This window comes from Sapajus apella, unplaced genomic scaffold (assembly GCF_009761245.1).
Source record: "Sapajus apella isolate SASKATOON/1434 unplaced genomic scaffold, GSC_monkey_1.0 scaffold165, whole genome shotgun sequence".
In the NCBI taxonomy this organism is placed as follows: domain Eukaryota; kingdom Metazoa; phylum Chordata; class Mammalia; order Primates; family Cebidae; genus Sapajus; species Sapajus apella.
The window spans coordinates 1,787,743-1,801,326 of NW_022437105.1; positions in this window are offsets into that span (position 1 = coordinate 1,787,743).

Genomic DNA, 13,584 nt, shown 5'->3' on the forward strand with positions numbered 1-13,584 from the left:
GCAGCCACCTGGCCCTGGAGTTGTCCTGTCCTGGCGGATGCAGGATAACTGAGCCTGTACCTTTGCCTGCACCTCCTCTTGCTGCCTGGGGACTCTGCAGGCCACCACCGCCCCCATACATTCCCAATGCTCTCAAGCACTCCACAGTTATTTTCTGTGGCTTACAACCAAAAAACTCTAACAACCTATACAACTCTGCAGAGCCAATAGTCACAGACTACCAGAGGCAACGAGAGAGCAAATTCCAAAACACAATGTGATGAGCATTTAAAGAAAGAATTACCTATGTCTGAGTGAAGATCTACGACACAATACATGCTAAAAAAGTGGGTTGAGGTTGAGAACACAGGAATTATTTTCATGAGGTTTAAATGGTTCATGCAGATTGAAGGCAGAATGGCCTCCATGTCCTCCTGTCTCTCCTGCCCCATCAGCCACAGAATGGATGAGTGGACAGCAACACATGCAGTCATCCATGTTCAAGCAGAAACCTTGCCTCCCAGTCTGGGTACTTTGAGCTAGGGGATTGTTTAACTCTCCTGTTATTCATTTGAAACACAAACTTTGATAGAAATAATTCATCTTCATGATTAAGAGAATAGTTCCCTTAGCTTTGACAGGCATCTTTTCTAGTCTATTTTAAAATACTATTTTATAGTGACATATGGAAATTTGCATGTGGGGTACACATCAGTGGTGCTGTGTGCACATTTTACTTTTGGATATCTGTAAGGCACCACAACCTTTCAAAATGGGAAGATTTATTTCCCTGTAGTTAGAGATGTCTGGAAGGCTGAGTGCTCTGGCCCTGCTGACCAACAGGAAGTCCATGCCAGAGTCGTGTTCATAGCAATAAGAACAGAAACACTGGAGCTAAGCCAGAAATCTCACAAGGGACCTGGACAACATGCACAGGCTGAGGAGGGGCCACAGAACACCTGACAAACCCTCCAGAGGCAGGGAGCGCAGGCCTGGTATCATTGCTCAGCCACCAGGGACATGCATTGGAAGGTGGCCCCCGGCAGCTCTGGGGTCCTCACAGCAGAGAGAGGCAGCTGCCTCCAGTAGAAGACTTCATGAATGCTAAGACCTTTGTCTTTCTTTGAGTCCACAAAGCCTCCCAAGAGGTCTAAAAAAGAGGTGACCTCAGTGCCATTCAGGCCCGGGCTTCCAGCCTTGCATTGCCACCTCCAGCAAGTCATGTAGGCATGTCAATTTCATTATTTATAAAAGGAAGACGGTGGCACAGACATGAGCTCCTTGCCATAACCCCTCCTTTAGCTGTGCAGGTTGCAGTCAATGAGCTCAGATGCTGGATGCCAACACCGGCTCCATTCCCAGGGTCTGGGGCTGAAGTGTGTGAAGCTCGTAGTCACTTGTCCAGACAGCTTTGCAGACGGCCATGATTCCATCCCCACAAGCACAGGTGCTGCGACAGCTCCCTAGTCACCCACATCCTTTATCTAACTCCCTCACAAGCTTCACGTGCTCCCGGCCTGGCAGGGAGTCTGCTGCCCCCTCCTTCACCTGCCCACCCTCCACCTCCCAGGATCCCATAACCACCCTATTCATGTGTCACTGAATGATGGCCTCCTCTGAAAAGAATGTGTTTGGCTCTAGACTGTACAGCATGTTTGTCCTTTATCACTCCCATCCACTGCCAAGGGCGTTCGTCACAGGTCCCTGTGTCAGATGACTTCAGCAGCACTCAAGTGTGAAATGGGCCTCTGTGGGATCCTTTGATGCAACTCAAGAAGCATTTCCAAGGGTCCGTGCTGCCCCTGCTCCATCATGGCTGTCCAGAGCCGGCGGGGGCCACACCTCTGAGGCCACCCACAGCTGCCTCCTTTTCAAGCAACATTTCGAGAGTCTCAAGCCAGTGATTGGTGCTTTCACTTTAGAGGCTGAATCATGAGCCAGTCTTCAAGAGATGGCAGACTGTTTTCTTGCAATGGTTTAGATTTTGCAGCTTTGGAAGGAACCAGATCCTACTAGAGGCAGAATCCAAGTAAATCTAAGTGAAGTAAGTGTAAGTACAGGTAAAGACAGTCCTAGCCAGGGGCCTCTGTCATTCCCAGGGTGTGAGGCAAACAGTGTCACTGTTCTTAGGTCAAGTAGCCCCATCCTGGGCTGCCCTTTGGCCAGAGGCTTCCCAGCCCTCTGTGCACGCAGGGATCAGGCATGTTCTCTTGTGTCCTGTTCTGCAGATTGAGGACAACAGTTTCCCTTATCTCGTAGGCGCAAAGTGATGATCAAGTGGGTTAAAATGGGTGAAGAGCTTAGAAGAGCGCCTGGCATGTGGGATGGGATTCATGTGTCATTCAAACACAGTGACGGTGGCTTGCCTGGCACAGGTCCAGCCTAGCGAGCTGAGGTGAGTGAAAATACCAAACTCCCCGTAGGAAAAGCATGATGCTATCATAAGGGTTGCCACATGCGTAGACAATGGCTTGGGGTTATAGTTCAAAATTTGCTGGTTTTGTGTTGAACCTGAATAAATTTAAAGCCCTTCCCGTGTTCACTGAGACTATGGCGAGTCTTCTGTGCTACCGGAAAATCCCTTATAAATGCCCAGTGGAGATTTCCTGGGGTCTCCACCGCTGGTCAGGATCTTGAGCCTGGAATGTGGAGGTGTAGGGCCTCCGGTGTCATTCCCACTTTCACCACTAGCAATCAGGCCATAAATGCCACCCTCTGCCCCAGCTTCCCCAGTTGTAAAGTGGGATGAATACTGGGTCCTACATTGTGGTGGTGTTGGGAAAACTGAATGAGTTAGTGTGTAGACAGTGCTCGTCACTCGGCAAACACTGTATGAATGTTAGAAGTTATTACAAATGAAAATTTAAAAACAAGATTAGTCATTGTCATGGAGATTTCCTGTCAGTCCCTTCTGAAACTCCAGGGGTGAACGGAACTGCGAAATGCACCTGAGAGCTCTCTGGGCCCGCCCTGCTGCAGCCGCCAGCACTGCACCTTCGCCCTGCAGTCTCTCCCATCACAGCGGAGGAGTGGCAGCGATGTCCCTGCCTGCAGCTGCAGACGGAGGCAGTGCTCCCAGCTCCCTGGAATCCAGCAATAGCAGGTGACGCCTGGGTACCTGAGCCCTGACCGAGTCTTTGCAGGCTGGGTGGGTGAGGTGGGGGAGGCAGGACCATGCAGGCCCCCACTCCCTCTGCAACAGAGCTGGCTGCCCCAGCCCATGATCTGTGTTCACATGGGCTTCACAGTGAGGTGTGGTACTTAAAGAAAAGGCTCTGTCACTTACCAAGTGAAACAGGGAGACTGAAGACCAAAGAGCTGGTTACTTCTTGTGCGTGAGGCATGACTACATGAGCTCCAGCCCAGAAGGAGCGGGGAGCGCTCAGCTCCCTTCAGTTCAGCCCAGAGGAGCTGACCTGGCACTGAGCTGCCCTGCAGCAGGAGCTGGGGACATGAGAAACCATGATCCACATGCTTTGTCTTAAGAAAGCCTGTTGAAGGTGGCGTGTGATGGGCACCTGAACACCCAGGTCAGAGGCGGGATGGGAAGATTTCACATGACAGGGTAGGGGGACTTCTAGGAAGCCAGTCCTGAGTTAAAGAGTCTGGAAGCCCAGGGCGGGACTGGGCTGCTGGGAAGGTGGGCAAGGGCCAGGCACGAGGCGCCGTCTGGCTTCTGCGGTGTGGTCCAGAGCTTCTCAACATTTCCTCACCGTGGCACACACAGAAACAGAAAGGTCTGTGGCACACGACGGCAAACCACAGGATCTGGAGCGTCAGCAGGGGGCAGGAGGGAAGAAAATGCCTCCTTTTTTCTTTATATTATGTAATCATGAATGAAAAGTAAAACACAAAGCATGAGGAACGATCTTAAAAGGTTGAGTTTGAACAACACTTCCAGCAAAAGTCTATTCAAACTTTAAATGAAAACTTCCACTTGTTCTTACAAACATAACTCTTTTACACCAAGCTTTATGAGTACATTGGCTACAAGAATTGCCTGATTCCGAATTTAAGGAGAAACTGCGATGACCAGCACTGGTTACAAAGCAGTCCTGCTCTGACGCTTCAGTGATGTACAAGTGGTATCCGCATTGCCACTTCTCCTGGTTCACTGAGTGTCCTACCATTAAACAAAAATTGGAAAAGTTGGTCTTTTTAAAATGGGCTGAGAAGTATGTGATCATTCTATAAATCCTTTTTATTTTCTCTCATTGAAAAATGTAGTTAAATGTTTATGATAATGCAGAGATTTCCAATCTAATGGCACTTTTAAAAATCAAGTTTTCAAAACAACAATAAAATTTTTCCATAACAAGGTGCAGATATTTCTGTAGTAATTTTTTTCCTTAGGATTCAAATTATAGCACTAACTACACATGACTGTAAAACCCAATTTAACACTTTTCCAAAGTTGAATTTTTGCTTCACATTCATAAGCTGTGTTTTTATGTTAGCATATTTCAATTATATGCAATTGAAATATGTCAGTGAGGAAAGCCAGTTTTTGAAGAAAATACTACCCTAAACAGATCTTTTATAAAAAGTCTTTCTTCAATTTTTTTTTTAATGTTTGATAAAACTCTCTGGGGTCATCAGGCATTTTAGCGGGAAATCTCCAAGTGGTCTTCAGATTCCATTTCTTCTCATGAAGCTAAAACTGGACAGAGAAATAATGACTTGGATTTCAACAGCAACCCATCATTGAGCATGGAAGTCCGATTTACAGGTAATTCTGTTATTTGTTTTAACATAAGGAAACTCTGTGATTAGTACTGTGCAATACTGGAGTCTAGGGATTTTCACAACAAATTCTCAGGTGGAGGCCGTCACACCTCCTCTTACCTCATCCACAGGCCAGGTGGACAGACAGGGGTGCAGTTTCCACCCATCTCATTTGTCTCAAGTATTCGGTTACTACTTTGGATATTCACTCGAGTTGTTTGTTTTGGTACTTCCTTCAGGACAAATTGTGTTCTTCCAAGAATGTCCCTTCAGGGATACTAACCGGAGCTATTAACAATCACTAATGTCTATATACAGAATAATTCATCTGCAATAAAAACTTTTTCAATTTCTGGGTCAGGGTTGGGAAGTCAATGAATTGGGTTTTGTACTTACTTCCCTCACCAAAAATGATATAGCAGTAAGAGTTTCTAACTAAAACTCTATTCGTACTTGGGAATTTATACTAAATCTACTCTTGAATATTTCCCTAGCTCAAACATTTCTCAATACAAGAATGCTGTTTTGTTATACTATTAATAATGTTGAAGTGCATAACATTTTAAAATATACTAATATTTTACATGTATTTTCTATCAGGTAACCAGTGGGATCATTTCTTATCATTCATAGCAGCGTTGCGGTCATTTTTTTCTCTTTTTTCTTATCACCACTATTTGGGACAGGGAGTATGGCTGCTCTGCTGTTGCTGCTGTCATTGAAGGTATTTTCTCCACTAATATTTGTTTTTTTATGGTTGTGCAGATACAGTTGAGGTTCATAAAAAGAAGCCGTGTCATGTGCACTGGCACGTACGTGCAAGGCACACACTCCTGAACTCAGCCGAGGCTGCTCTACACAGAAGCCTGAAACAGTCCTCGGAAGCCAGTGGTAGCTGCACTGCTGCTCCTAATCCATGCTTCCTTGTACCTGTGTCTCAAGCCCTTTGCAAGTGACTTTGCTGTGCCCCTGGTGAGAAGAGGTGACATTCCTCTTCACCACATTCACCAACCTGGCTGTGGCTGTGTGGCCTGCTCTGGACTACAACAGACACTAGGCGGGCCTACAGATGGGCTTGCAGTTTTCTGGCGTCCTGCACTTCTGTCCTCTGCCATAAGCAGAGCCGATCCAGGTGGGCACTTGTCCACAGCAAGGAGACCCCTGCAGGACTCTAACCCACGTCCGGAGCAGAGCCCGGCCACCCCTGCGCAAAGCCACTAGTGTTATTGTGGCAAAAGTGCATGCAGGCACTAACTCCCCTTCCAAAATCTCACTCCTTCTGTTTCCTTATCATATCACAACCCATACCAAAAATCATCACTAGCTTGCACATCAGAACTAAAACATAGGTCATATTTTCTATGTTTAGCTAAAAAACTTGCCTATGACTTGTATTGTTTCAAAGGCTGACAATTTCTCTCCAGTCCTGGTTTTTTGGCAATTTGAGCAATGGATGTCTGGGATGGGAGACTGCCATAGAGAATTTAAGCTCCAAATGCATATTCAGAATCATATTTTCTACAGAGATGACTACATTCTGAACGGCATTAACTTTCCATTGAGTTCAAGCCACTCATTCACCTCTCTCCTCTATTCCCAGTCCTTGAAATAGTTGATTTCAAATGTTTTCACCTAAGGTAAAGAACGATACATGCAAAGATTTTGTACGAGCTCCTTCCTCCTTTCAGGGGAATTCCCAAGAAATCTCACAAAGCTTGAATCTACGGAGACAAAGGAAATTGTGCAATGAGTGGTGGTTTCCTTTCGCACAGTGCAGCAGACATGACCACATGACCTCCAATGTGGGAAGGTTAACACACTGGCCAGGGGCAAGCAGAAAGTCTTAGCATGCTGACTCTGCGGGTTTGTCCTGGGGCCTGAGCAGCGTGTGGGCACCTGGACTGCGGTCCTGTCACTTGCCCGCTCCAGCCCCACCGTCTCTTGCCTGGAGGTCGTTCAGTCAGCCCCTTAGTGTCAAAGGCAGAGGCTATGAGAAAGAAGGATAGGAGAGGGACGCAGGCCAGTTTTCACAACCGGCAGGAGGGGCAAGGTACCAGGGAACACGAGGTGGAAGGTGAGCATCCCGACCCAGGAAGGCATTTCCAGATGCAGAGGAAAACAGCCACCAAACTAACTAGGCCTTCTGATGAGAACACGTAAGCGAGAGCCCACGCACCCTAAACTGCCATGACGTTTGGGTGGCAGAGTGGGAAAGAAGCCAGTGCTGCAATTTAAGAAGCTTAATATGGGGCTTGAATATTTGGGGTGGATAATTACTCAATATTTTAAATTTCTCTTTGTATAAATATGTTTGATTTTATTACCTTTCTTCCAGAAGTCACACTGACCAAAATCTATTATTTTGCACTTATGCCAATGAAATTAGAGCTAAGGCCTCTGACCCTTTCCCACTTTTGAGTGTAGGCCTTGGGAAACAAAAAAGTCACTATGAAGACTGGGGAGGGTCCGCGTCATGGGCACCGCTCGGTTCTGCATGAAGCAGCCCACCAGCGGCCAGCAGGGAGCTTTGGTACTGCCAGATCCCCTGGAGAGAGGAGGCTGCAGCCACGTGTGTGGGGAGGCCTGGAGAAAGTGGCCTCTGCAGGCTCCACATATAGTGACCTGTGCTCAGGGAGCCCCCAGGGTGACAGAGCTCGCCCACTGCCCACAGGGCGCCTCTGCCTTGTCCAGGCAGGGCCCAGAGCAGGCTTGGGTCTGGCTTCTCTAATCAGAGGTAGTTTGAGCGAGTCTAGACACTTCATAGAATCTGGGCACAGAGCACACACCCTTTCCCACCTGGGTCTTCCACTCAGCATAGTGGTCCTGAGATCCAGTGTGACTCTTCTGGGATTGGCAGTTTGCTCCTTGATGTTGCTGAGGAAAATTCAACTGCATGGAACACGACCGTCTATCCACATTGGATAGACACCAGGTGAGTGCTTCTGCCTGGATGAATGAAGCTTTTATGAACAGTCTCAGGTATGAAAGGAAAATAAATCAGTCACTAAACCAAAAGGAAAAGTCAAGTTGGGAGCTGTCTCCTCTTCTATTCCTAAATAAGATAGCTACAAAGATAAAAACGCTGTTCCCCCACAACAATTTGCCCACAAGGCAATTCCTTGTGGACCAAGGACAGACAGAACTCAAAGTTATCCCTCTGCTCCTGTGAGACAAACACAGATCTGATTCCTGCATTTGCCTACTGTTTCACTCAGCCAGACTAAGGCATACGTGACAATTTCTGTCAATTGCTCATTCAGTGAAAAGCTAATCAGAAACTCAAAAGAATGCAACCGTTTGTCTCTTTTTATTTTATTTTATTTTATTTTTATTTTTATTTTTTTAAAAATTTTATTGCATTTTAGGTTTTGGGGTACATGTGAAGAACATGCAAGATTGTTGCATAGGCACACACGTGGCAGTGTGATCTGCTGCCTTCCTCCCCATCACTCACATCTAGCACTTCTCCCCATGTTATCTCTCCCCAACTCCCAGCCATAAAAAACGATGAGTTTGTGTCCTTTGTAGGGACATGGATGAACCTGGAAACCATCATTCTCAGCAAACTGACACAAGAGCAGAAAATCAAACACCGCATGCTCTCACTCATAGGCAGGTATTGAACAATGAGAACACGTGGACACAGGGAGGGGAACCGTTTGTCTCTTATCTACCTACAACCTGGAAGCCGCTTCCCTGCTTTGAGTTGTCTGGTTTTTCCAGACAGAGCCCATAACATCCTTCATATACTGACTGAGGTCTCATGTCTCCCTAAACATGTAAAACCAAGCTGTGCTGACCACCATCGTCAGGACCTCTGAGGCTGTGTCATGGTGCGTCCTCAACTTTGGCAAAATAAACTTTCTAAATTTATTAAGACTTGTCTCAGATACTTTCTGGTTTACAAAGGTGTCTGTAGACATGTATATTCATCTCTCATAAATACCTAGAAGTTGAATTGCTTAGTTATAGGAGTAGACATATGTTTAACTTTTTGAGAAACTCTCAAGCATATTTTGAAACTATACCATTTTCCACTGTCTCAGCATAATTTAAAAGTTTCCACCGAACCACATCCTTGTCAACTTTTGGAAGCATCAGTGTTTCAGTTATTGGCATTATTCTAGTGAATGTGCAGAGCCATCTCGTTTTGGTTTTAATTTGCATTTTCCTAATGATTAATAACACTGAGACATTTTTCCTTTCATATTGTCATATATGTAACTTCTTTCTTGAAGTGCCTCGTCAAATATTTTGCTCATTTTTGATTGGCTATCTTTTTATCACAAATTGTGGTGGTTTTCTATATTATCTTGACACACGTCTTTTGCCCTGATATAATATTGTAAACATTTTCCCCCATTCTGTGGTCTCCTTATTGTTTCCTAATGCTGCCCTTTGAAGAGGAAAATATTTTTCTCCACTTATGGAGACAAGATGGTTAACGTAGTTCTTCCAAAATGTTTTTAAAATTCTAGTTTCGTTTAAAACAACCACAGCAAACTGCATGGATTTCTTCCATGTCTTTGGAAGAAAAACATTATTTTATTTATTTCACAGTGGAAGATCAGTTGGTATGGCTCCACTTAGGCAGGTTTCGTTTTGTTTCCTCATGCCTCTGCAATGCCGGGGAGTCGCCCACGCCTTACTCACTGCAGCTGGATCGAGACCAGCCTCCCCACTCCTCCCACAGCCTCCGACGCGGGGCGCTCCACATTTGAAGGCAAAGTTAGAGATTTTTAGTGGAAATGTTCGTGTTTTCTTGGTGACTAGTAAATGGCTGCAAATTAGAAACGTGGTCCTTTGGTTGTAATCGAAGGCTGCTGAGTGTTTCTGTGAAGATCACCCTGTGAAGAAACAGCTGCAGTGAGAGAGCGGCATAAGGTGGGACGCCGCTCCCAGGACGTGGGGTCGGAGAGGAGCTGAGTTCAGGACGGGCCGCAGGAGGAGGCCAAGGCGGACCCCAGGAGGGGCCAAGTGGGCAAAGCCAGGGCTGGAGAGGGGAAAGCCAGGATTCGCGCCGTGTCCAACAGGGATGGCACAGAAGCCCGAGAGGCCACGGCCAAATGTGGAAATTAGCTTGGCCAAATCTTACATTTCAGAGAGAAAAGGCAATATGGCATTCATGCTTGCCTGGTTTAATTTTTGTAATTTTCCCTTTCTTCCTGCCAATAGCTTGCTTGTTATCCAGAGGGTAGCTACAATTTTAGCTCACAGTGATGTCAACTTGAAGCTTCTCTCCACAAGCAGCTGCCACCTCGGCTAGTGTAGTCAGCCTTCCCAGCCTCCCTCCCTGGCCTCCCTGGTCTCCCAGGCACAAGACTCAGTGCTGGCTTCACAGTCACTGCAAGTGCACCACCCCCAAGGCCTAGGACTGATTAGCGTGGACAGCACCCAGCACACTTGCCTCAAAAAGTGTGAAGAAATAGGACACAAGCTGTTTGTTCTCATGACTATAGCACAGACTATAAAGCAAAACACCTTCCTCCAGAACACAGCAAGCTGGATGCGTGGTGATCTGGACAAGCATTTCTTGTAGGTTTTGCAACTGGGGTTCAGTGGGTACTGGGCTCCCCAGAGCATACGTGTGGACACAGTTAAGTTGCTCCCATTTTCCAAGACTCAGAGGGGATGTATTTACATTAAGAGCATATACTTGCTAGTAATGCAACTTCAGAATGTCCAAGTCATCTGTTGGAAAAAACAAAAATCGAGAAAGTCTGGGGCTGGTTCGCACTATTGCTACGCGGACGGCTCCACACCCAGCCCCCGCTCGCCGCCTCGGCCTCCGTCTCCGGGAGTCCCACGCTCTCTCTCCTTTTAAAGTCTTCATGTTAGTGACAAGTTCAATTTCGTCTTCAACTTCAAAATTGCAGACAACCAATTTCTACTTCCTAGTCAAGTTGTATCATTTATCTTCCATGTTAACTTCATTTCAATTAAACTTTTAACCATCTGGAATCTTTGCCCTCTTAGGTGACAAAAATAGACATTAAATTGTATAATTTCTTAAATTCTCTGTTGAAAAGTCCTAATAAATTACTGTATATGATACAGATTAATAAGAATTTGGGTGCATTAAATATAAGATAATTTTGTAGTTTAAGGTAATTTCATAGCTTAAGATAATTTCACACCCCAAGGGATGTATAACCCAAACAGAAAGCAGATAACTAACATTAACTGTCAGCTGTCCACTGAAGAACTATCTCAGGCAAAAAATAAAATTTGGATTAGCTATCTATGGTACACGATACTTTTTTGAACCATCTCTTTTGGGTTGACAGCTGCAGTGCATTCTGAGAGTATATTAATGCTACAACAGCAGTAAAAATAAAATTAAGTTGGGAACACACAGAAAAAAGAAATTGATTACATTATTCCTAACGAGGACCCGAAACAAAGTTGGCCCTAAACAAAATTTTGTCAGAAAGGAGAAAAGAAAATAAAAAAGAGAGCGTGGCAGGATTTTATATTCTGCTCCCTTTTTGGAAAAACATATTTGGGTGAACCATATGAAACTGCCATTGAAAACCACATGCATGTTGGTCCTTGTGTATGGCTCAGTCTAGTCTTGTTACCATGGAGATATCTGCTAGACATCTGAGAAAGATTTCTTGGTGGTCCTTTCAAATAGTGAGTTGGTGCTGCCACCTGGCTCCTCCAGGCTGCTTGACCTGCAGGTGCGTGCATGTCTCACACAGGTCATCTTTTTCTCCATTAGCCGATGCTAAACAGTGAAAACAGCACCTTTACTCTGAAAACACCCAGGCATCCTCCTCCAGTTAAGTCTGAATACACAGTTTCAGACTTAAAGAATACTTAAGACTTAAAGAATCCACTGTTTTCTTTAAGCTAAGGAAAAAGAATGAGCTCTCACATCTGCAAAGAATGCCTTTAAACAGAATGTCAAAAACGAACAGAAATTGTTTATTCCAGCATGTTCAGACCACCCCCTCTGTGGCCAGACTAGGGGCCACGATCACATTCTTGCTTTGTTGTCTAAAGAATGTGGTCTTGCCAAAGTTGTGCAAGCCCCATGACATGTGCCACATGATATGAGTCATTTTATCACGCAAGCACCAGAAGGAATCTTCACAGCCGTGTCATTACAGAGACAGCAGGCGAGGCAGAGCCGGGCTCATCCTTCCTCCCCTGCACACTGCTGGCTGGGCTGCCAGGGCCGCAGGTGGACAGCGCCTGTCCACTGGTGTGTGCCCAGCTGTGGGCTCCTCACCAGCCTGCATCCACTCGGTTGGTGAAGCAGAACCACCACAGACCTCAGAAAGCTGGCCTAGGGCATGGGTAAGCAAACACTGCTGGCTCTCGTACCAAGCGACCTGGCCTAGTGTCCGAACCTGCTCTTACCTCGAGACCTGAGTGCCCTGGCCTGCGGCTGAGCCCTGCGAGCCATCCCAGCTGCATTGCCCTCCATGAGGTGCAGTTGGAAAGCCTGGCTCAGTCCTCATCACACAGACCTCAGAAGGGTCCTGGCCTCTCAGCCTGATCAAGTCAACAGATTTTGCATGGGAAAAGTAAGCCTTTAAATGGATTTTCCAAGACAGAATGTCATGGCTTCTCTCTTGACAAGTACTTGGAAAGGGAGCTAAGAATAACAACAATGCCTGTCAAACACACAGGGCTATTACAAAAATGAGACAATGAAGTGGAATCAAGTGAGAAATAAACAGTTCTACATAAATATGTGATTTTTATGACTACCTTTTGATGAAGGTAGAGCAACCGACCACTTTTACATTATAACACATTGTTCACTACTTGAGAACATTTCATTACGGATAGAATATCACAGATAAAAAATAAACATGATACATCACACCATTCGCAAGGCAGATCTCTGAGGCATCCACTCACAGTATCACCTGCTCTTCCTCTGAGTGGTGTGAGAGCACTGCTGATCAGAACCAGGCAGGGGATGCCTCCTGAGTGCACAGCGGCCTGGTACTGGGCCCGGAGCCAGAGGCCACACCTGAGCCCTGCTGTCCATGTCCCGCCGACTTTGTTCTCTGCCTTCCTGGCTGCTGTCTTCCCAGAAAGTCCTCAAGGGCAGAGGACTTATACCGCTCTTCTCATATTGCAGGCTGACACAGCTCTCTTCTTAGCAGTGGCTTTGCCAAGTTTGTCGTAAATCTTCCCCTGATAGAGGTCTCTAATAGATTTGGTATTTTACATAGTAGAGTTTTCTTTTTTGACATATTATCCAGCTATTACTATTTAGAGTAAATAATTTTATATTTCTTTTTCTTAAAGTCATAGTTGGCATAACTGGAATATGACTTGCTTTGGAAAAATTTATATAAAAACCATAGCAATATGTGTCAGAAACAATATATGTCAAAATTTTACATGATTTACTGAAATTAAGAATATTAAATAAGACTCTGGGTTTTCTTGCCCTATATCTGCTTTATTTATCTATTTTCAACTAGTTTTAAATAAATTTCATTTTAACAAAGGGAAACAATATATTTTTAAATGCTTAGGTAACTCTAAGTGTTAGAAAAATAAAAATGAGTTATTCCAAACTTTCGTTTCTCAAAAATGTTAAGAGAAAAATGCATGCACATTTATGGCGAATGTGTGAAAGTTCCAGTAAGGATCCCAGGAAGTCAACCTTGTGGCATTTTGTAGAAGGTGAGGTCACAGCACACTGCATTTCTTGCAAAAATAGAGACAAGTGATGGCCAGTGGAGCTCTGGGTGGGATGAAAGTCCCCAGCTCCCTAGTTTCATGGATAAGAGAGAACACTCTAGATCAGGGCACTCCCAGCTGGTTCCAGGAGTCCTCACCTGGGGCATCACAGGCTGCTGAGGTTATCTGGAATCTTGAACTGCCTTGGAAGCATCCTCACTCTTCAAG